The following is a 22,163-nucleotide window of genomic DNA, read 5'->3' as shown; positions in this document are numbered from 1 at the left end:
AAATAATCCATGAAGCAACATTTTCAGTTTCCTCAGCCGACAATTGTGCAACTCATGTGATCACAGTCATTCATCAGAAACAAATTTATCCATGTTTCTGTTCTTCCAGTTGGGTAAAGAATGGCTTAAGTGATTTCACTTCAGAGTTTATTCAAGATGTCCTATATCAGTACTTAAACAGTTAGATTCAAATTTCGTAGTAAGAAATTTACAGCCAGGTATGAGTTGGGGGTCCATGTGCGCAACACCATTCATTGTCACAGCACTGAAAGAAGCAATTTCATAACTTGCCTCAGCTATTAGTTTCTCTTCACATTTCTCTTTTAGCTCCTGAAACGTTCTGCTTTTGCTCCTTTCTCCAATACTACTTCAGGTTCCTGAATCCTACACCAGTATCCTGTTTTAAATATTGTGCCTGATGATGACACCTAATGATTTGAGTATCCTGCCAGAAAACACAATCTTACCTCATCCTTCCGAACAAGCTTCAGAGATTTCATATAACTGATAAAGAATTGGGTTACTTTATTACTAGGCCCAGCTGACAGAAAGCCAGAAACCATATCCCATGTTCCAGCATAGCACAACTGCTGCCATGTTTGTACAAGCTCTTAATGCACTGAACCTGTCCTGGCCTTGTCAGTTAAGCATAGACTGCTAGTACTTGGAAATTGTCTCAGTAAATGCCATTTGTTTCTGGTGCAAACTCTTGATTACGTTTTGTTTATGCTTTAAGTTTAAATTTTAAATTATTACCCTCTATATTTTAACTCAGACAGATGAGGAGCCTTTGTTTAGTATTTCTATCCCACACCGCTCACTGTGTCCTCTAGACCGTAAGGCCTATGTTGATGGACACAGTGTAATTGTCATCCCCACAAGAATATCGATCGCAAGAGAAACTTATTTCTACGGGACTTTCTTGTGTTTTCTTTGCAGCGGTTAACCAGTCCATAAGAGCCTCAAATAGCCTGTGAACTAATCTCTTCATTGAAATTTAAAACTATCATAGACCTTGATCTACACCTTATTCTCACACCAAATAGGCTTATGTCACCCTTACAGTTAATGATTTTAGCGTTTTATGATTGAAAGTTTTACTCAGAAAAGCAATAGTTTCTGAGCTGGAAGAGGCTGTAGGTAAGCCCTGACTCAGCCCATTTCCTACAAGAAGGTGGTCTTCTTCAAGGGAAAATCTGTGTTATCTTGGAATGCCGTACATTGGTTGTCAAACAACGATGTATGGTGCACTTTTTGGCACTTATCTAAAAGCTCTACATTTCCTTTTGGTTAAGGGACTTAAAATGTTTAGCTTTGATTTTTAACCCTTCCCTGCCTCAGAGTTTCAGCAATTCTGGTTCAGTCAATTCTTAGAACGAAAGAGCCTAGAACTCCAGAATAATAAAAAATGTCAACTGTATCATCTTAAAAAGAATGAATATTCTTTACTGAATATGAAATATTCAGGCTACTGTGACGTCTTTGACAAGAAGGAGAGAACAAAACATTTTTTTGCAAATTGGATGTCGGGTGCAAGTATACAGTTTAGTAAAATTAGTCAGATGATAAATAGAAAACCACTTTTCAGAGCACACACAAAGTATCTGAGCACTCTTTACACTTTTTGGTCTATTTAATGTGTCCTAGACATTTTTCTGGGACATTTTTGTGTGCTATCAGGATTTATCATCTGATTATTTTCTAGTATAATTGGGTGAAATCCATATTTTCTCAGAGAACACACATCATCTTAAACAGCATGTAATAACATCCTGGAGAGCTTATGTTATCACCATCTGTATACCAAATTAGAAAAATTCCACTTCTTATCTGCAATAGAATTTCTGTGCCACAGCATTTTTCTGGAAAGTTGAAAATAGACCTCAAGAAGAGAGGACTGTATCTACAGTCTTTTGGAAACCTCAGCACTTTCTCCTGTTGTTCAACTTAACTGCTGCTTCACTAAAGATTTCTGTAAAGTAAGGTCTCTCGTATTTGTTGAAGACAGTATGATTCATACTCAGCATCAAATCCACCCAAACTAGCAAACACATCTGGAAAAGGCAAAGTTAAGCATACCAGCCCTGTATGAATCTCCAAATTTTAAAGTGAGAACAGGCCTGGCTTGCTGTCAGTCACCTGCTAATACCTCTGTCATGGTTTCAGCTGGGATAGAGTTAATTTTCTTCACTCTAGCTGGTATAGTGCTGTGCTTTGAAATTAGCAGGGAAAAAAAAATCCTGTTGAGATAACACACAGATGTTTAGGCTGTTGCTGGGTAGCGCTTATACTAGTCAAGGACATGTCCAGCCTCCCATGCTCTGCTGGGTGCACAAGAAGCCGGGAGGGGAGGGGGCACAACCAAGAGAATGGATTCAAACTGGACAAAGGGATATTCCATATCATGTAACGTCATGCCCAGTATGTTACCTGGGAGGGGCTGGCCGGGGGAGGGAGGGAGCAATCGTGGCTCGGGGACGGGCAGCGTCGGTCGGCGGGTGGTGAGCGGCTGTATCGTTCGTGTTTCTGCGGTTTTTTTTCCTGTTTTCCCTTTCCTTCCTTTTCCCTTTTATTATATTAACATTATTGTCATTATTATCATAATCATTTATCATCATCATTTTATTGTAATCATTAAACTGTGCTTATCTCAACCCACAAGTTCTTTTGCTCGTCCGATTCTCTTCCCCATCCCACGGGGGTGGGGGGGGGATGTGAGCGAGCGGCTGCGTGGTGTTCAGTTGCCAGCTGAGGCTGAACCACGACAACCTCATATGTCTAATAAACTCCTCAGCTTCTCAGACCTTCACAGTTTCTGCTCTGATTAATCCAGTTATCTGTTGCTTTGCTCTATTAGCCTTTCATATGTCCCTTTTAAATTTCATGATACCAAAGGAAATTGTGGGTGGATCAGGAATAAGACAAGGGTGACCCTGAGGTGTTTCACTAACTTAATGATCTGTGATTAGAGGTCCTAGATCAATAGTGAGGCGGTATTGACAACTTTCTTAAAATTAATCTTCGTTTTATCCTTCATCGCTTTTTAGTTTTTTGCTCCATTTGAGTCACCTTCTTATTCTATCCAGGAATTAGGTCATTCTGATAGTAGAGGATATGCTGTCCAAAAAGTAAAATGTATGTAGTTGGGTAATATCTGCATATCACAGTGCTTTTACAATTTAAATACAGTGCATGATGTAGTCATAAACAAAAATAAAAGTATAAGAAGAATTAATGGAAACAGTCTCGTGATAAGCATTTACTGATTTTAATTTTGCATATATATTCTAATTATTATGGTATATATACATGCATTGTTATTGTACAAGATATATTACAGAAGTTTGTTGCAGTGTGAAATACGTTCAAGAAGACTTCATGTTACAGGAAACAAATCATTTTTTGGAGCTGGTACAGCTGTGTACAGCCTGTTTCTTCTTATCATCTCCAACTCCTTTCTCATTATCGATAATCAAATCTTGTAGTATTCTGTGAGTAGTAGTAACCTCTGAAGGTCATCAAATCAAAGAAAAAATAACAGTAAATAGCAGATTTCATCATTGTAGCTCCAGTCAACTTCCACTAACTTATATAAAGAATATACAAATTCAGTGACCAAATTCTGATTTGTTAAGCTATTCAGAATCAACATAGATAGTTACTTTAAAGTTAAACTTAGGAAACCTAATACAGAATCATACATGTGAATTGGTCATGTTAGGTTTTAAAGATTGCCTTAAAATATTTATCCATTCATTTTATGCAACAGTTCATCTTTTAGTAAGCCATAATCTTTCATGTCCATGATTTTACTGATGCTACAGACTCTTTCATTTCTAAGCTAGGATAGGTTTTATTCCATTAAAAAAGGGGAGCAGAGAGGAGGGGGAATGAGAAGGGAAGGGGAAAGAGGGAAGTTTTGCCCTAAATACAGAATTAAAAAAGCACACAGGTAATATCAGAATGACTACAGTGATAACTTGTGATTTCAGAGTGCTTCAGACATTGAAAAGTTTTGCATGAGTAATTGATTTACCAATCATAGAACTTCTTTTAAAAATTCCCCTTCCTTTCCACAAGTATTATGTAGTTTTTAGGACCAAATAAGATTTATTTTTCTACATATAAGTGTGAAGAAAGGTCTTTATGAGATTGACATGGAAACACTCAGCTTTGATGACTGCCTTTAGCATACAAGCTAAATAAAACCTAGGCTCAAAAAATCCTTAATGGTCTCAAAACGTCAACACAACAGCTTTCTACAGCCCAACTTTTAAAAGGAAGTAAATGATCATTTGATTATTCTTATAATGAAAAAAATCTTAGTAAACAACCAAAAATCATGGGATTTTTCATGTAAGTAATGTAATTGTAATTGCAGTTAGGTAGAACACACTGCACTCTGTTGTTTCCAGCAGTTTTTTACATGAGCTTGTCTATTCTCAACACAGATCACAGTACAAAAAAAGATTAGGAAAAAATGTTCAGGAGTTTAATGCTCCTGAAGAGGAGGAGACAGAGTGTGAACTTCGGGTTATTGTCATTTTCCCTAGGAAATGTATTCCTTTGCACTGAAATTTTTTTCTTCTGACAATAATACAGATGAAAAAGTGATTGTAGAGCTGGGGAGAAAAAAAGAAAAAAAAAAGTATTGGCTTGAATTTCATGTTACACTGTATCAGGTTTAGAAGACAAGCAATCTGTTACGACACTTGCTAGAAGGAATTATTTGTGTAATTGGATGTAGCCAGACATTATATGTGCTCAAAAACGTATGTCTGCATATGTGAAAATCCTTCTGAAAAAGCTGGCATTTACTTACTGTGAAGCACATCCTTCGTTAGCAATTCTATCCTCTGTAGGGACAGCTAACCAAACTCATGTTGATGCAACTTCTTGTCACAATCTAGAACTAAAGAAACATATAAAAAATGTTATGCAGAATCATAAAAACACTTCAAAATATATGTTACTCCATATGCCATGACTACTATGAGTATAAATATACTTAATGTATGCTTATGGTATTTTAAAAAGCCATGTTTTAAAGTCATATGTTAGTCCTTTCTGGATAATTATATCTATCAGAAAGCTGGGGATACCTTATTTCCAAAAGTATGAAATATTAATTCTGAATTCAGCAGGCTACATTTAACTGATTTTTAGACACAGCATTTTTAAATTTTCTGATCTGGGTATAAGTATGCAGTTTGGGAGAAGGAGCAAGTGATTCTCTGGAAAGCAGATCCAACTTTAGAATTATGTCTCTAGGGACCTCAGATTGGTCAGTGCAGGGGAATGCAGAGTGCTGGAATGGTCCCAAGGCTATGCATGGGTGAGAACCATTTTTTGTTTTACCCTCTGTTCTTGGTCTGGTGTCAGCTCTACTGACAGAACCTCTGTTCTTCGCGCAGTTCTATTAACTATGTATGGAGTCAATGCCATTCCGTCTGGTCTCTGTACTAGTAGGGCACACATCAATCTCTTTTTTTTTTTCAGTTTTTCTTGTCCTGTAGACAGCTAGACATGTTTCTTACACCATTTTCAATGACTTTTTGCTAGCACAGCTTTAAATGGTTCAGTGATTTTTGCCAGCTTATTGTTCCACAGACTACAGAGCAAAAAGTAAGAAATTTTTTTACAGTTACATCTCCTTATATTTGAGACCTATAAACTCTCTTTCTCTGGGTTAATCCCATCGTTTGTTTTTCTTACTTCAGCTTTTTAGCACCTTGCCCTGCAAACCTTTGTACAAAGCTTTTCCTTCAGTACGTACAGTCCTTACTTTGGCTAAGTTTGTTAATTATCTCCTCTGCTGATATAATTGTTTCCCAGGTAGATTCTAACATTTCAGGTTAATTGCTATGTAAAGAGTGAGGAAAATGGGAGAAACTCAGAGGATCTTATCATGCACCTAGCTGGATAGAAAGCCTCATGATTAACAAGCATACGATCAGAAGTATATGGCCAATGTGCCTCAGCAATGACTTGCTTCTTGAGGCATGGGGTTAGTTAAAGAAGATTATATCTCACACCAAAGCCTATATAAAAGCCCATTACTAGCAAATGCGGGCTGATAACAAGTCAGCACGATCGCAGGAGCTGCAAAGGGAACCCTGCTGTGGCTTGCTGTGCAAAATCCTGCCAAGAACCAGATATATTTCTTGTACTGAAGACGTACCTGGAGGTATCTCTCCTCTCTGAACCAGTGTCTACATCTGACCCTTAATATATTAAATCTGTGTACAATATTACCAAAAGGAGGGTGGAAGATGTTGTCAGTAATGACAATCTTCAAGCTGCTATAATGATACTGACTTAACTTTAAGGCATCTTCTCTTCCAGACATATATGATGATCTGATATTCTACTACAAGGCATGTGCAATTTGTTTGCTGAGCAGATAATCTGGTACTGTTGTTATTTATTTCACATAAAAACATAAAAATGTAAAAAAAGTGCAAGTGCTATTATCATTTGTAAAAAACTTTAGTCAGGATGGCATTTTGGAGCAAAGCAATGGTATTAATAACACTCAGCTGGCACATTCCAACCCCTACTATTGAATGTCAACTTGGTTATAATCACAAACATATTCAGAAGGACTGGAAAATAACATCAAAGATTGGCTAAGTGTTTAGTTTGGGATGTCCTCGAGTCTCATGAGTTCCTGAGAAGTCTAAAGGACTAAATCTCAAGTTGCTTCAACAGCACTGTGACATGCAGAGCAAGCTCCTGCCAGGACTGAAAAGGGTGCTGACTCACGTAACATCCAAGGTGCTAATTTAAGAATCTGATACGAGGAATATATTCCATGTATTCCTTCCTGTATTTTTATTCTTTTCACTGAAGAACTGCTTTTATTGAGGCCCCAATCAGATAAGTAGGAGAAACTTGTGGAAAGGAAAAGTCTAAAGAAGCAACAAATTGCTGGATGAAGCTTTCTTAATTTTCAGCAAGCAGGAACATTGTTTACTGCCTACATCATAGAAAATCTGGACCTTTTGCTTAATCATACTTTCCTTGTATGACCTTGCATGAGTAACTCAGCTACTGCATGCCTCATTCTCTCCACCTGTTGAAGATACAGAGTATATGTCCACAGATGAGGAGTCTAACAAAGGTAAAACAATTGCCATGTCTTGAAGACTTCTGAATATCTTTGTATGCCATTTTTTGCAAGGTGTTACTTAAAACTCCAGGTTGGTTTCAATTTCTTTTTTTTTTTCCTTTAATTTTAAGTTAGTCTTAATCTGTCTCTTTTCTGCATAATAAAGTATAACTTTATTGTAGAAATTCTGATATAAAGTAAAACTCTTATGCAAGACCACAAAGGACAGGTTTTTCATAATTAGTTCTTCCTACACATGTTCCTACAGCACGGATGGATATTCTCATTTTGTTTTAGAAGCTCAGAGTGGTTTTATCACACACAGCTACAAGCAGGAGTTCAATGTTATCATATTAAGGCTAGCTAAACTTCTGTAAAACTTGATTAATATTCATAAACATACAAGTAGATGTAAAATTATTTTCTTAATGGCTTGTTAGAATCTACTATAAAAAGAAACAAACTGAGAAATAGTTTTCTGAAATGCTTATATATGAAAAATAAAATATTTTTCATGAGTTTTCTCCCTTTCCGTCCTCTTCCCTAATTCTAATAACTGTAAGAGACCCACATCATCATTGCCCAACAAATCAGAGAGGTAACATTTTAAACCCATTTTGCAATGTCGCGAGTACACAAGCTAAAGTAATGAGTAATCTGGTCCCAAGTTATATTTTCTTCAGATGCAACAAGACTGTAAGATCATTATAAGAAACGGTGACGCAACTAAAACTCGTGTAGGAGTCACAGGGACAGAATCCAATGGGTTATACAGACATACCTAAGAACAGAATGTTGTCTGTAAGCTTTAGCAAACAATCCAAGGAAAAGGCTTACAAATTATTGCCCTATGTAATGTGCTTACAACTGTTAAATTTTTACTTGTTAAACACAGGTTCTTTTATATGCACCTACTTTCACATGCTTTTAGTTGATTTGCTTTTGTCAATGTGTCATGGTTTAACCCTTCCCTTTCTCAAAAATGTCTTCTGCTGTGCTGCCCCATACAATGATGTCATCAATGTATTGTAGGTGTTCGGGAGCTTCTCCCTGTTCCAGTGCAGTCTGGACCAGTCCATGGCAAATGGTAGGACTGTGTTTCCACCCCTGGGGCACTCGATTCCAGGTGTACTGGACCCCCCTCCAAGTGAAAGCAAACTGTGGCCTGCACTCTGCTGCCAGAGGGATTGAGAAGAATGCATTAGCGATATCAATTGTGGCATACCACTTGGCCGTCTTTGACTCCAGTTCGTATTGGAGTTCCAGCACGTCTGGCACAGCAGCACTCAATGGTGGAGTGACTTAATTCAGGCCACGGTAGTCTACTGTTAGCCTCCACTCTCCATTAGACTTCCGCTCTGGCCATATGGGACTGTTAAAGGGTGAGTGGGTTTTACTGATGAATCCTTGGCTCTCCAGTCGGTGAATGAGCTCATGGATGGGAATCAGGGAGTCTCGGTTGGTGCGATATTGCCGCCGAAGCACTGTTGTGGTGGCGATCGGCACCTGTTGTTCTTTGACCTTCAGCAACCCCACAACAGAAGGGTCCTTCGAGAGACCGGGCAAGGTAGACAGCTGTTTAGTTTCCTCCGTCTCCAAGGCAGCTACACCAAAAGCCCACTTGTAACCTTTTGGGTCCTTGAAATACCCTCTCCTGAGGTAGTCTATGCCAAGGATGCACGGAGCCTCTGGGCCAGTCACAGTGGGGTGCTTTTGCCACTCATTCCTGGTTAGGCTCACTTCGGCCTCCAATACAGTTAGCTCTTGAGATCCCCTGTCACTCCAGCAATGCTGATGGGTTCTGCCCCTATATAGTTTGATGGCATTAAGGTACACTGTGCGCCGGTGTCCACTAAAGCTTTATACTCGTGTGGGTCAGATGTGCCAGGCCATCGGATCCACACAGTCCAGGAAACCCGGTTATCCCTTTCCTCCACCTGGCTGGAGGCAGGGCCCCTCTAGTCCTGGTCACAGCATTCACAACTCACTTCCTGTAAATGTGAATCAAGAGTCTCTCTATTAAGGTCAAAAAGAAAATCAGCACTTCTACTCCTCTGTCTGGGGACCTGCTCACTGGAAACTGGAGCAGCAGCTTTCCTGGAAGAACCCCCCTGAGTAACTGTTTTTCCTTGCAGCTCACGTACCTGTGCCTCTAGGGTCGAGGTAGGTTTTCCATCCCACTCCCTCATGTCCTCTCCATGGTCGCGCAGGTAAAACCATAGGGTGCCCCGTGATGTGTACCCTTTCTCTTGAGCAAAGGGATGCTTCCTCCTAATTACTGAGATACTGCTCTGTACAGGTAGGGAGTAGGACATATCTTCTTTAAGTTGCTGGAACTCCCAGGACAGTTTCTCCACAGCCAAGACAAGGCAGGAAGAAATATTTGCTTTGTACTCCTGGATTTTATCAATCACATCCCCCACTGTTGGAGCCTCGTCATCTTTCCAGGACACTTGCTAATGAGCGACCATGGGATGATGGTGTGCTCCGTACAAACTTCTGCCACATGGGTTGTGTACCCTGGGCTTCATCTGGATCTTTGGGTGACTGTTGATCGTCCACGTCACCATAAATGACCTCAAGCACAGCTAATTCCCTTAGATACTGGATGCCTTTCTCCATGGTTGTCCATTTTCCTGGGCAATATATAACATCTTCCTTGAAGGGATACCTTTCCTTCACTCTGGACAGGAGTCACCTACAGAGGCTGAGAGCTTGTGCCCCTTTTGAATCACTTTGTCAGTGTCCCCTTCCCTAGACAGGGATCCCAGTTGTTTGGCTTCCTTCCCCTCTAATTCCAGACTGCTGGCCCCATTATTCCAGCATCGGAGCAGCCAGGTGACAATGTGCTCACCTGAACAACGGCTGAAATATCTGTATATCTCGCAACTCACTCAAGGATAGGGATCGGGTGGTTTCTGTCTCATTTATGACTACTTCTTCCTCCTCTCCTGATGACAGCCCTGCTGTTCCATCATCTCTTTCTAACCAAGTTGACCTTCGCTTCCAAGATTTCACCTTGTGTATAGGGGTGACTGATACTGGCATGGGTTGATTCTCCGATTCAGCTGCTATGCCCATTGTGGGAGCTGGCGTGGCTGCAGTGCCTATCATTTTTATTCCGGATCCAGAGACCTTCTCTTCCCCTTGGGGGTACTGAATAGTGTTGAACAGGGCTTGATAGACATGGGCCAGGCCCCAGCACATTGCAGTGATCTGTGTCTCTCTGGAGTTGCCGGAATGACAACATATTTCTTCCAAATTTGAGTGACAACATACTTCTACCACTAATTTGACATGATTCTGCACTTGTTGAGGGGTGAAATTCCAAAACACTGGAGGTGCCCACCATTCTAGCATTTGCCCATACTATCCCACATACCCTGCCACTCATAATTATCAAGCCTTGGGCAGATTTCTGGATGATACTCTTAAAATGCTTACTAACCTTAGACAAAACCAAAACAATATTCCCAAGAAAAACCAATAGATGTATCTTCACTACCCAAGGATGTTCAAGATACTGAAAAGTTATTGTCATGAAGGAGGAAACCTCATAGAAGAAGGTAGCTAAAGTGATGTTCTGTATTTCCTCCATAAAAAAAAAAACCTCAGAAGAGGAGGTATAATTGCTAATTGTCTCTATGAGGTGGTACCTGAAGTACAGTAATGGTTTCAGTACAAAACCCAAATACCAGATAAAGCTCAAGGCCACTGTTTTAACAAAAAATCTCCCAGGCAAAGCATCACTAATCACTGCAGAGCACAGCAAACTGCAAAAACCAACACCAATCTTTAACATATACAGCAAAACCAAAAGCATGGTGCAGATCAGATAAACTAGTATTGAGAACAGATGAGTCAATGCTGTGACCAGAAACCGTTATTCTCTCAAACCTTTCATGCCCCACGTTGGGCACTGAAAAAAGACTGTTGTGGCTTAACCCTAGTCAGCAACTAAGCATCACACAGCTGCTTGCTCATTCCCCTCACCCCAGTAGAATGGGGGAGAGAATCAGAAGGGCAAAAGTAAGAGAACTCGTGGCTTGAGATGTTCTTATCTCAAGAATCAAGAGATGTTTTTATGTCAAGTTTAATAAAGTTAATAATAATAATAATAATAATAATAATAATAACAACAACAACGATGTAATGAAAAGGAAAACAACAAGAAGCAAAACCCAGTGAAAAAACAAGGGATGCAACCGCTCACCACCCACCGACCAACATCCCACCAGTCTCCAAGCTATGATCGCTACTTCCCCTGGCCAACTCCCCCCAGCTTTATGTACTGAGCGTGACATCATATGATATGCAATACCACTTTGGCCAGTTTGGATCAGCTGCCTTGGCTGTGCCCCCTCCCCTCCCAGCTTCTTGTGCACCTGGCAGAGCATGGGAAGCTGGAAAAGTCCTTGACTAGTGTAAGAACCACTGAGCAACAACTAAAACATCAGTGCATTATCTACCTTATTTTCATAATAAGTCCAAAACACAGCACTATACCAGCTACTAGAAAGAAAATTAACTCTATCCCAGCTAAAACCAGGACACACTGTTTACTCCATATTATAAATAATTCTTACTAATTAAAACACAAAGATATTCCAAACCACACTCCAAATACACCCATTGCTTTGGTGTTATCTAAACATTTTGGGTCTTCTACTTTTTTTTTTCTTAATTATTTAGAGGAAACAGGTAGCAGACTTTGTACTTAAGAAATCTCAAAAGCCATTACTTTTTCAATGGCTGCCATCTATCACCAGGCAGCCATTTATTTTCTGAGTGTTCTAGAATAGTTTTCCTGCACTAAGACTACTGAAAGGAAAGGGGAAAATGGAACATTTGTTTTCTTGGAAACAAGATGTTTAAAATAGATTTAAAGCATTTAGTGTTTCTAGTATACAACACTTGGAGCCTAAGTCTCATTATACAAAGACCTTTTTACCTACTCGGACAGTCTACAGAACACAAACAGCCCAGAAGAATTCTGCACAGGCAGAAATGGCTTTCTGAGAACAAAGAGTAAATGTCAGCTTTGGCCTTTCCAACCAGGATAAAATATTTGTATTTGGTCTTGGTCTAACACTTGGGGTGTGGCTATGATGTAGAGCACCGTACCCTTGTTTCCAAGGATATATAAGGCAGTGAGTGAACTGGAGGATATGTTAATGCTATTTTGTACTTAATCTGGGTCTATACGAAGATACAGGTAGTCCTAGAGTTTCTCAGCCTACTTACATCTGACTGTAGTTAAAATTTTACTTCCTTGCCTTAACTTTCTTTTTCTCTAGATCATCAATAAAACAAACAGGAGTGAATTTTTCTAAATGTGGTGAGGGGCGGGGTAAAATCTTAGAACAAACTCTTCACTGGTTGTATAAGTGCTATTTGACAGTGTACTACAGTGTGCAACAAATACTATGCAAAGTATAAAAACAAAAACGTAATTCTTCAAGAATTGGTTCATCTTTAAGAATGGGACTGCAGTCACACTACCTCAAATTAACTAATTCCCTTTTTCTCTAGCCTATCTAGAAAAACCTTGTAAATAAACAACATTAGCCAGGCTACTGACTACTCAAAACATAATTTTTTCAATAGACTAGCTTTTAAAATTGTGACGGTTAAAATCACTGGTAGAAAAATGATAGAAAATACTGATTTGCAAGTTGTGATTTAAATGAGAAAAGTTTTTTTCTGTTTTGACATGTTTAAACTGGACTGTTTTTTCTTTCTGTTTCCTTTGCTTGGGTTTGGTTAGGTTTTTTGTTCGATATAGTTTTTGCCAGATTTTTTTTTTGCTATAAATTCGACTGAATATAACAACATAACAATAAAGAACAACATGAACTTCTATATCCTTACCACTCTATCCCTGTTTCATGGGGGTTTTGTTTGTTTATTTGTTTTGGCTTGGCCATTCTTTTATTTTCTCCTTTTTACTTCCACTATTTTGTTTTGGCCATTATTTGCGTTAGCTTTTGCTATCTACTTAGTTTTTCCTAACATTACTGTTAGCATGGTTTTCAGATGTGCTAGGGAGCAGCAAGATCAGGGCTGCTCCACAAAGAAGGATGAGCCACAAGCCAAAGGTAACCACAGCACAGGCACTGCTCTCACTAGAAGGGCACACCCCCACAGGGCCTGACTACAGCACCAGAGCAGGGTGCTGATAAGATCTGTCAACAGACACAGTTTATCCGAGCTCTTAGTTTTTAGTAAATAGAAAATTATTCACATGCTAATAGCACTTCATTAAGTAATCCTTTATGGTCTGGTTCATCACTAAGTGTTAGCTGACTCTCCTGCGGTTCGTACATATGACTAGGAACATAACAGTATGGTTCAGCACCAGGAAACACATCACCTGATACACACAAACAAGTACAAAAATATTAGGCTAAGGCTTTGTTCCAGTAGCCTTCCCACCTGGATTAGGGTATAGTGCTCAGACTCCAGGTGCCACCTTATTCAGTATATATTGAAATTACAGTACAGTATCAGATTGACCTGTATCTTCCCACAATACACACTTATTTATTTGTATATATGCTTTTCTGATGCACTTGAGAAATATAGTTCTTACCAGTTGCCATGGTTGCTGACTGCAATCTTAATAAATTTCTTAAAGTGTTTTGAAGAGTGCACAAAAATACCATCCTAGGCAGGTTGCCAGCTGGAAGGATATTATAAAATACTACACTTGCTCACCAGGGGTTTCCCACAATATCTCTCCAGCTGGCAGCCTGCCCTGCTAGACAGGAGCCTCTGGGAGGGCAACACTGTACCTGTTGCTGGCAGATTTGATCTCACAGAGGGGTGCGAGTGTCCCAGGAAGAGCTTTTAACAAATTCTTCAAGCCTAGTCATTTATATGGTTTTACTTCACCTACAACAACTTTGTGCTTGATAGAAATCTGCCTGTTTTAAAAATATCAATAACATATGAACTAAAATTTTCCCCACTTTACAGAAATCTTCACAGAATATTAAAATTTCTAAAGATTGTCACACTAGATTTGGGAACTGTAAACCTTATATTGTTAGAATAAATAGGGTAATATTACACTTCAACAAGTGATCTGTAATGCAGACATCAAATAGTTTCCTCAGATTTCATTGGCTGACTAAATAAATATTGATTGTACAGTGTTTTAGCATGAGCAACAGTTGCAGCTTCCTGAGTAGTTTAGGACCTTAACTTGGACAGGAAGAACAAAACCAAAAAGGATTTGTGTTTCGCAAGTCACCCAAACTCATTTTCAAAATCTCATTGAAGAATCTGAAGACTTCTTTTTTTGTCTATTTTTCAAAAGAGTCTTAGGGTTTCTGACTTCCTTTAGGAAGACCATAACAGAGATTTTTTAGGATTGTTTTTCATGAATGTAGATCCTGCTCCCTGAACAGGTTAAGACATTTTACTGTACTGAATGAAGAATCAGCAACTAATAAATAAAAAGCAAAAGCTGACCTAAGAAATAATCTTTTAAAATATAAACCAGAACTGATATCTATAATTCAGATCATTCCAAACCTTTCCATCTGCGTCTGCTGATAGAGCACAAATCTTGATAAAGGAGGAACACAAGGGAGAACAAAGCATAACTGCCAAACTATGCACTTTCAAACGTAATGATATCTAGTCATTGGTAACTGGAACCATTTTTTAATGCTGCAGGATGTCATTGAAAAGACAAGTTGAAGATGACAGAGAATGTTGACATTTCATATGAAATCAGGATGGCTTGAATTCTTCTCTTGGCCAGACAAGCAGGTTTCAACATTTTCTCCAATTTGGACAGATGTATATTCACATCAAATGTTCATGATGTCATTTTCTTGAGACCTTGCAGGTACAACACAGGTGCTGGTAGTAGAATTTCTGAACTGACTTGGATGGCCAGATTGAGCTATGAATCAGTCCACTACATATGAAACAAATATACCCAGCCTGGAGGACAGTATTTTGGTGCCAAGTAGCAGAAAGCAAGCGCGAGAGCAAGAGCAGGTGTCCAAAACATTGTAAAACTTAGTTCCTTGGGCAAATCACTGGCGTTTATAAGTAAGAAGGCCTTAATTTTGGCAGTCATACTTACCAGATGATGACACTAAAAGACCTTTCAAGAATATGGGCTGGGTTTCAGTAGGCACTTTTTCAGGGCCATTGCACAGAGGTCAACAGATCTTACTCTTCCTTATCATCCCAAGAATATATCAACTGAAATGGTCATGTACTCAAAAAAAAACCACACCAAAACAAAACCAGTAGGCTGACAGAAACTGTGGGCGGGGGAAAGTTCCAACCTTTCACTTCCTAGTGTGTAGGGTCCTTCAGAAAGGTCTGTCTGATCAGATAAAAAAAATCTACCAGCTCTCAGTGTTACACAGTTCCAAGAATTTCACTTTAGCATGAAGAAAGCCTGATTCTTTGGTATCAAGAAATGCCTATTTTCTCCTGAAAAACATCCAGAAATAGCCTTCTGCCTGAAAGGAAAAAACTATTGATGCCACATTAGTAGAATCTTCTAAATTTTATGATGTGATCCAAATCTGTAACAATAAAGTGTTAGATAAAGATGTGAGATAGTCTGAAAAGATACAGCTTTTGAATAAGACACAATTTCACCTTAGCCTCTTGGGCTTTTTCCTTGAGTATGACTTGACCAGCAACATCCAAGAATCATTTTGGACAGAATGGACCTTATGAACGAAGAACCACCAGATGAGCCTCAGGAATTTGTCTTATTGCAGAGAGTTTTCAGACTTAGTATTTTGTAAGTATGAAAAGTGCTAGCTTTCATGATTCTGTTCTTAGCACTGTCATTGTTGTACTCCATCCCACAGTTTAATTTTGTGTCTTTCATCACATCTGGTTTTATTCTAGATTATAAACCATGGAACAAATACTATGTAGTTTGCCACAGAGGTATCTACTTTTAGATACTGAATGTAGTCTCTGTGGACTACCATTAAAAGCCTTTTTTCAAAAGCTATTACTAAAAAAAAACAACAAAAAAATTAGCTTTCTGCTTCACCTAAAGACTCAGTCTAAGAATTCAGAGAGCTCAATTAAACTAATGCAATGCTTTAATGCCGAAGATCCTGGTATCAAGTATATTAATCAAGATGGCAGCCTTCAAAACACAAATAGTTCTGTTGTTGCTCATAGCTGACTGATATGCAAAAACTGTTTACAGATTACACCAAGCTGTGCAGTGCAGTTGTCACACCAGGACAGGATGTCATCCAGAGAGACCTAGACAAGCTGGAGAGGTGGGCCTGTGAGAACCTCATTAGGTTCAACAAGGCCAAGCACAAGGTCCTGCACCTCAGTCGGGGCAACTCCCACTATCAATACAGGCTGGGGGATGAAGGCATTGAGAGCAGCCCTGCAGACAAGGACTTGGGGGTGCTGGTGACTGAAAAGCTGGACATGAGTCAACAATATGCACTTGCAGCCCAGAAAGCTAACCGTATCCTGGGCTGCACCAAAAGAAGCATGGCCAGCAGGTTGAGGGACAAGATTCTGCCCCTCTACTCTGCTGAGACCCCACCTGGAGTGCTGCGTCCAGGTCTGGAGCCCTCACCACAGGAAGGACATGGACCTGTTGGGAGTGGGTCCAGAGCAGGGCCACAAAAATGATCTGAGGGCTGGAACACCTCTCCTGTGAAGAAAGGCTGAGAGAGTTGGGGTCGTTCAGCCTGGAAAAGAAAAGGCTATGGGGAGACTTTACTGCAACCCTTCAGTACTTAAAGGGGGGGGGGGGGGGGGGGGGGGCTACTGGAAGGGGGGCAATCTCTTTAGCAAGGCCTATTGTGACAGAACAAGGGGTAATGGTTTTAAATTAAAGGAGGGTAGATTTAGACTGGATATAAGGAAAAAATTGTTTACAATGAGGGTGGCGAAACACTGGAACAGGCTGCCCAGAGAGGTTGTGGAGGCCCCATCCCTAGAAACATTCAAGATCAGGGCTCTGAACAACCTTACCTAATCAAAGATGTCCCTGGTCAATGCAGGGGGTTGGACTAGACAACCTCTAAAGGTCTCTTCCAACATAAGCCATTCTATGATCTGAAGATATGGAGGTATCTGGAGATTTTTCTTTTGTGTGTTTTTGCTACTTTGAAAACTCTGTATGTCCTGGTTTTAGCTGGGATAGAGTTAATTTTCTTTCTAGAAGCTGGTATGGTGTGGTGTTTTGGACTTAGCATGAGAATAATGTTGATAACACACTGATGTTTTAGTTCTTGCTAAGCAGTTCTTACACTAGTCAAGGACTTTTCTGGCTTCCCATGCTCTGCTGGGTGCACAGGAAGCTGGGAAGGAGCACAGCCAAGACAGCTGATCCAAACTGACCAATGGGATATTCCATATCGTATGACATCATGCCCTGTATATTAACTGGGGGAGTTGGCCGGGGGAAGCAGCGATCACAGCTCGGGGGCTGACAGCATTGGTTGGTGGGTGGTGAGTGGTTGCATCACTGTGTTTGTTTTTTTTCTTCTCTTTTTGTGGGTTTCATTTCCCTCTCTCATTATTTCCCTTTTCATTACATTATTATCATAAACATTACCACTATTACCATTATTGCTATTACTATTTTATTTTAATTATTAAATGGTTTTTATATCAACACCTGAGTTTTCTTGCTTTTGCTCTTCCGATTCTCTCCCCCATCGCACAGGGGTGGGGGGAGTGAGTGAGCAGCTGTGTGGTGTTTAGTTGCTGACTGGGGCTAAACCACGACACTGTGTGATACAGAATTACATGAGTCAGAGAAGGAGGATATATATTTGCAAAACTAGCCAAGGAATAGCATAATTGGATGACTTCTGGGTACACTCCATTTATATCAATTTGTTTAAAAGAGCACCTCAGTGGAGTTCTTTTAAATGCTACAAGGATAAGTAGGAGAAAGCAGCACAGAAGTAGAAAGAGACCAGCTAGTCATTTTATTTTACAGTGTTATACACTGGGACTTGTTACACCCTAGGGCAGGCAATAAATTTTATAATCAAAACATTACAGAAGTCCTACATCTACAGAGGATGCTTCCTGAGTTAATCTTCTGGGTGGCTTTCTAGGGTCTAAATTCTAATGCTGACTAACACAGAACTATTTTATTTACAAAAGGCTTGACAAAGAATAAAGATTTTCCCTCAAAAAATCTGACGGAATTATTCCTAAAAATGTTGGACAAATTAAACAATACTACCTTGAAATTGCACAAATTATTAATAACTATGAGACAGTAATTGACACTGAAGCTATTACCTTGATATCATCCACCAAAAAAGAAAGGTCAAAACACCTGCCCTTAAACAGACATGCTTTGAAACTTTGGAATTTTCAACATCATTTGACTGCATAACTCTACTATAATTACAAGATGATTGATTTAAGATAAGTGAGTTTAATAAACTATTAATGATAATGCACTCCTTTGGTACCTCTGTACCAATTCTATCTATACAAGGACTGAAGTGATACACTTAATTTACTTTAACCTTGTACTTATTAATTTATATGCTCTCACACTTAAATTTTTCTGTAATATGAGCTTTATGTTGTTCCTGTTAGAAGAATTTTCTGAGTTCAGACACTTAAAGAAGCTTGATATCGTTGCTAGAGTAAAACCACTATTGATATAAAGCTAAATAATTAAAACTTTCCCATAAGCAAACACAAGATACTTGCAAAGTGACTGTCATAAAATTTCCTTTTCTTTTTTTGTTACAACTTTCTGAGAAAGTGTCATTTGAGTATAATATTTTCAATTTTAAATTCAATCTTACCAAATTTTGGAGAAGCAGTTAGGGAAGTATCAACAGGTGTTTGAGATAAATCTGTAAAACTATTTTGCAGGTGGCTTTGCAGTGTAATAACTACTAGTACTGAGAAATAGCTGTGTCATAGAAATCATAATTATATGGCTTCCTTAAGGAGAAAAGTTATTAGTCAAGAATTTAAAATACTACACACTAAATAAGTGACAGTCTTATCAGGAAAAAAACCAAGGAAACTATCCATTAATTGATTATGTAATTATATAACTAGAAATTGTATCCCAATGCATGTGCACAGGGGGGTCAGATTAGGGCTGTCCTTTCCAAGCGCTAAGTAAAGCTTCCTAGCTATCACGCTGAACTATATTGCTTTGATAGTCTCAAAATCAGCAGTATCTTTACTTTAATATTGGTTCATAGTGGCCCCAGAATTTTTTTGCGGGGCAGGGATGCTTATAAATGCATAATGCTATATAAGCAAAAAACTTATGAAATACAGTGATAAATACTTTCATACAGTAATCTTGTTTTAGGTAAAGTTTGATGTAGCTGCTAGAGAAATATGTATATCTTTCAGGTGGTAAAATCAACTTCTAATGCAAAACAATAGCATAACATAAAACCAAAATTGGAGTAAAGGATGTTTCAGAACACCATATCTATTCAGACGTAGTTAAGATGCAATTTAAGCCTGTAGTAGAATAAGGCTTGTTTGTTGGGAATGTAAATTATAAACAGATGTATCAAAATGAACACATACAATGCATTTAAAAAACATATAGGGTGCTTTAAACAGTTTCAGAATGTTGAGAGAATATTATTATTTTGTTAGAATATCTATTAGTGTTTTATCAATAGCGAGCATTTATAGTAACACTATAAATGATGCACAAAAAACTACATTCAATTGCTGTAAAAATATATTCCAGAGATTAACTTTAAGACCTTAACAGAACAATAATTTAGAAGCTGCTCAGGTCTGGGAAGTTATTCCTAGCTTCTGGCAGACTAAAGCAACAATTGATTCTGAGAAATCTTGGCAAAATCCCAATACATTTACTGATTGCAGTATCCAAGTATGATCTTGCCAATGTTTGTTAAAACAAACATTGATCTCTGTTTCCTTTTCTTTGTTTGCTAAATGTACAAATGTTCCAAGTCCATAACACTCTCTACTGATTTCACTTTTCAAATATGTAGTTTAAGTGATTAGGGCTAGTCAGGCTTTTTCTGCCAACAGCTTTTCAATCAGAAAAATGCTCATTTGTTAAAAAAAAAAAAAAAGGGGGGGGGGGGGGAAGAGAAAACATTTTAGCTACCGTTATTTTGCAGTGTAAATGGTTCTATTCTGCTGCAGGATTGAGTTTTAAGTAAAAACAGGAAAAGATTGCTGTACAATACAGCAGCCAGTGGTCAAAAACTGTGCAAACAGGTAAGAAGCCCAACTTTAAATCTCTTTATTTAGAAACCTGATGGTTTAAGTGGTCTTGGGAACATAGGAATACTTGAATCACCAGACTTCTGACAGGTTTCATAAGAGATGTCTCTCAAGCTCTCTTTTGGGGAGAATACTCTCCTTTTGAAAAAGTAAATAGTAATTGTGCGCAAAAGAAGAGAAGTCAGATAACTGTATTTTAACATTAAAATTTTCAGATGCATCTTTGATGATTCCATTTTTAAATCTTAAGTCACTAAAGAGTGCTCAATTATACATATAAAATTACATATGCACTAAAAAAGTGAGAGAGTACAAATTGAATAACCAGTTGTTGGGCAAACCGTAGGAACAGTGATAATAGCAGGCACCCAGTTTGAAAGCCCTCAATAACAGAGACTTGATGTGATCTGATGAACCTTGAATTCCTTTTTTATACAGTCGAACAATTTCATTAGAATAAGCAGGGAATACTATCAAACAACTTTGTCCTTAACTGGTACATCAATGTCTTTTTAGGCAAGGTGAGGTTCACCAGTCTTCTACACTCCAAGACTGTATTCTCTTGTCTGACACCCCCTTTTCTTTTTTTTTTTCCTTTTCTTTTTTTTTTTTTTTACTGTTACCATCCCCCTTCCTCCCTGTTTACAATCAGCACATTGTGTCAGAATAGGGGAACACAAAAAGCAGGGCCACCCAAGAAGGTAGAGCAACCAAGAGTACCCACAGCACCGGCAGAGCAGTGCCCTTACCAGCCGAGGTGGACTGGTCAGTGTGCTGATAATGGAGTCCAGCAACAGTCCCAGACAAGGCAAGGATATAAATGAGGTACAGCATCTATCCAGGGAATCCAGTTAGAAGCTGCAGAAGACAGGACCGAATACAGCACTGGAGACAAGATACAGCATACATACAAGGAGTCCACTCAGGAGACAAGCTACCTACGGCATAGGTCCAAGGTCCTCGTAGAAAACAAGATGAAAAACAGGAAAGGTACACTTAAGCTACAGCCCACACAAGGACACTGACTTATCAGGCCTCAGCTTAATTGAGGCTCCTAGGACTCAAGGCAGATGGTGTGGGTGGAAGCCCCAGGTGAGGCTGGTCAGAGTCATTAAGACCTATGGGTATCTTAAGAGCTTTGATAATCACAGCCTTTAAGCTTCTTCATGCTACCACAATTTAGGAAATCAGCCAAACAGATTTCTAGTCAAGCTGGACTCAAAAACAAAATTAGTCTAACTGTACTATCAGGTTTCTTAGCTCAGGCATCAACATAGTATTGTGTAGATACAAACATGACTTTTATCGGATCAGTTGTTAAGCTCCAAAAGCATAGTTTGTTTACTAGCCAAATTTCTGCTTTTGATAATACTGAGAAGTCTTCAAGTCCAAGAAATGCTAAGCAACATGGGACTGAGCATAGGCCCAAGGTTTGTCAGCATCCACAAGACAGTCTTTGTCCCGCTTCTGCAGGAGTCCTCACAGGTAAAATTATCAGATTGGCTTCTATTCAAAGTATGGCCAAATAACTGGGAGAGAAATTACTAGTAATATATACATTTATGAGCTTTTAAAAAAAATGTTGTAACTGTCTACTTGGACAGTAGATGAAAAGAAAGGCTATGGCGAAAGTAGCAAAATTATTTTCAGTCTTGGCTTGAAGAGTAAACTGTTAGATGGCCATAATGTGAACTCACCTCTTGTGAAAGATGTAGAGAATGCAATGCAATGGTACTTCAAAATATGTTACAAACTTTCTTTTAAAAAGAGATTAACTTCTTTCATGCCCAGCTGACTGATACATTTTTGTTTGTACACAGTG

At 38.9% G+C, this 22,163-nt stretch overlaps 1 long non-coding RNA gene across 1 annotated transcript; it reads right to left on the bottom strand.

Annotated features, from left to right (window-relative positions):
- Positions 1-3,271: 3,271 nt before the first annotated feature.
- LOC142056953 (uncharacterized) lies at positions 3,272-21,297 on the bottom strand. Its single transcript, XR_012660492.1, has 3 exons — positions 21,091-21,297; positions 4,823-4,912; positions 3,272-3,508 (listed from the first exon to the last, which is right to left on the bottom strand). It is a non-coding gene; the product is annotated as an uncharacterized LOC142056953 (long non-coding RNA).
- Positions 21,298-22,163: the final 866 nt, after the last annotated feature.

The sequence above is a fragment of the Phalacrocorax aristotelis genome, chromosome 4 (assembly GCF_949628215.1).
Source record: "Phalacrocorax aristotelis chromosome 4, bGulAri2.1, whole genome shotgun sequence".
NCBI lineage: Eukaryota > Metazoa > Chordata > Aves > Suliformes > Phalacrocoracidae > Phalacrocorax > Phalacrocorax aristotelis.
Note: the sequence above shows the minus strand (reverse complement) of the source record. Positions and strands in the feature narration are given on the sequence as shown.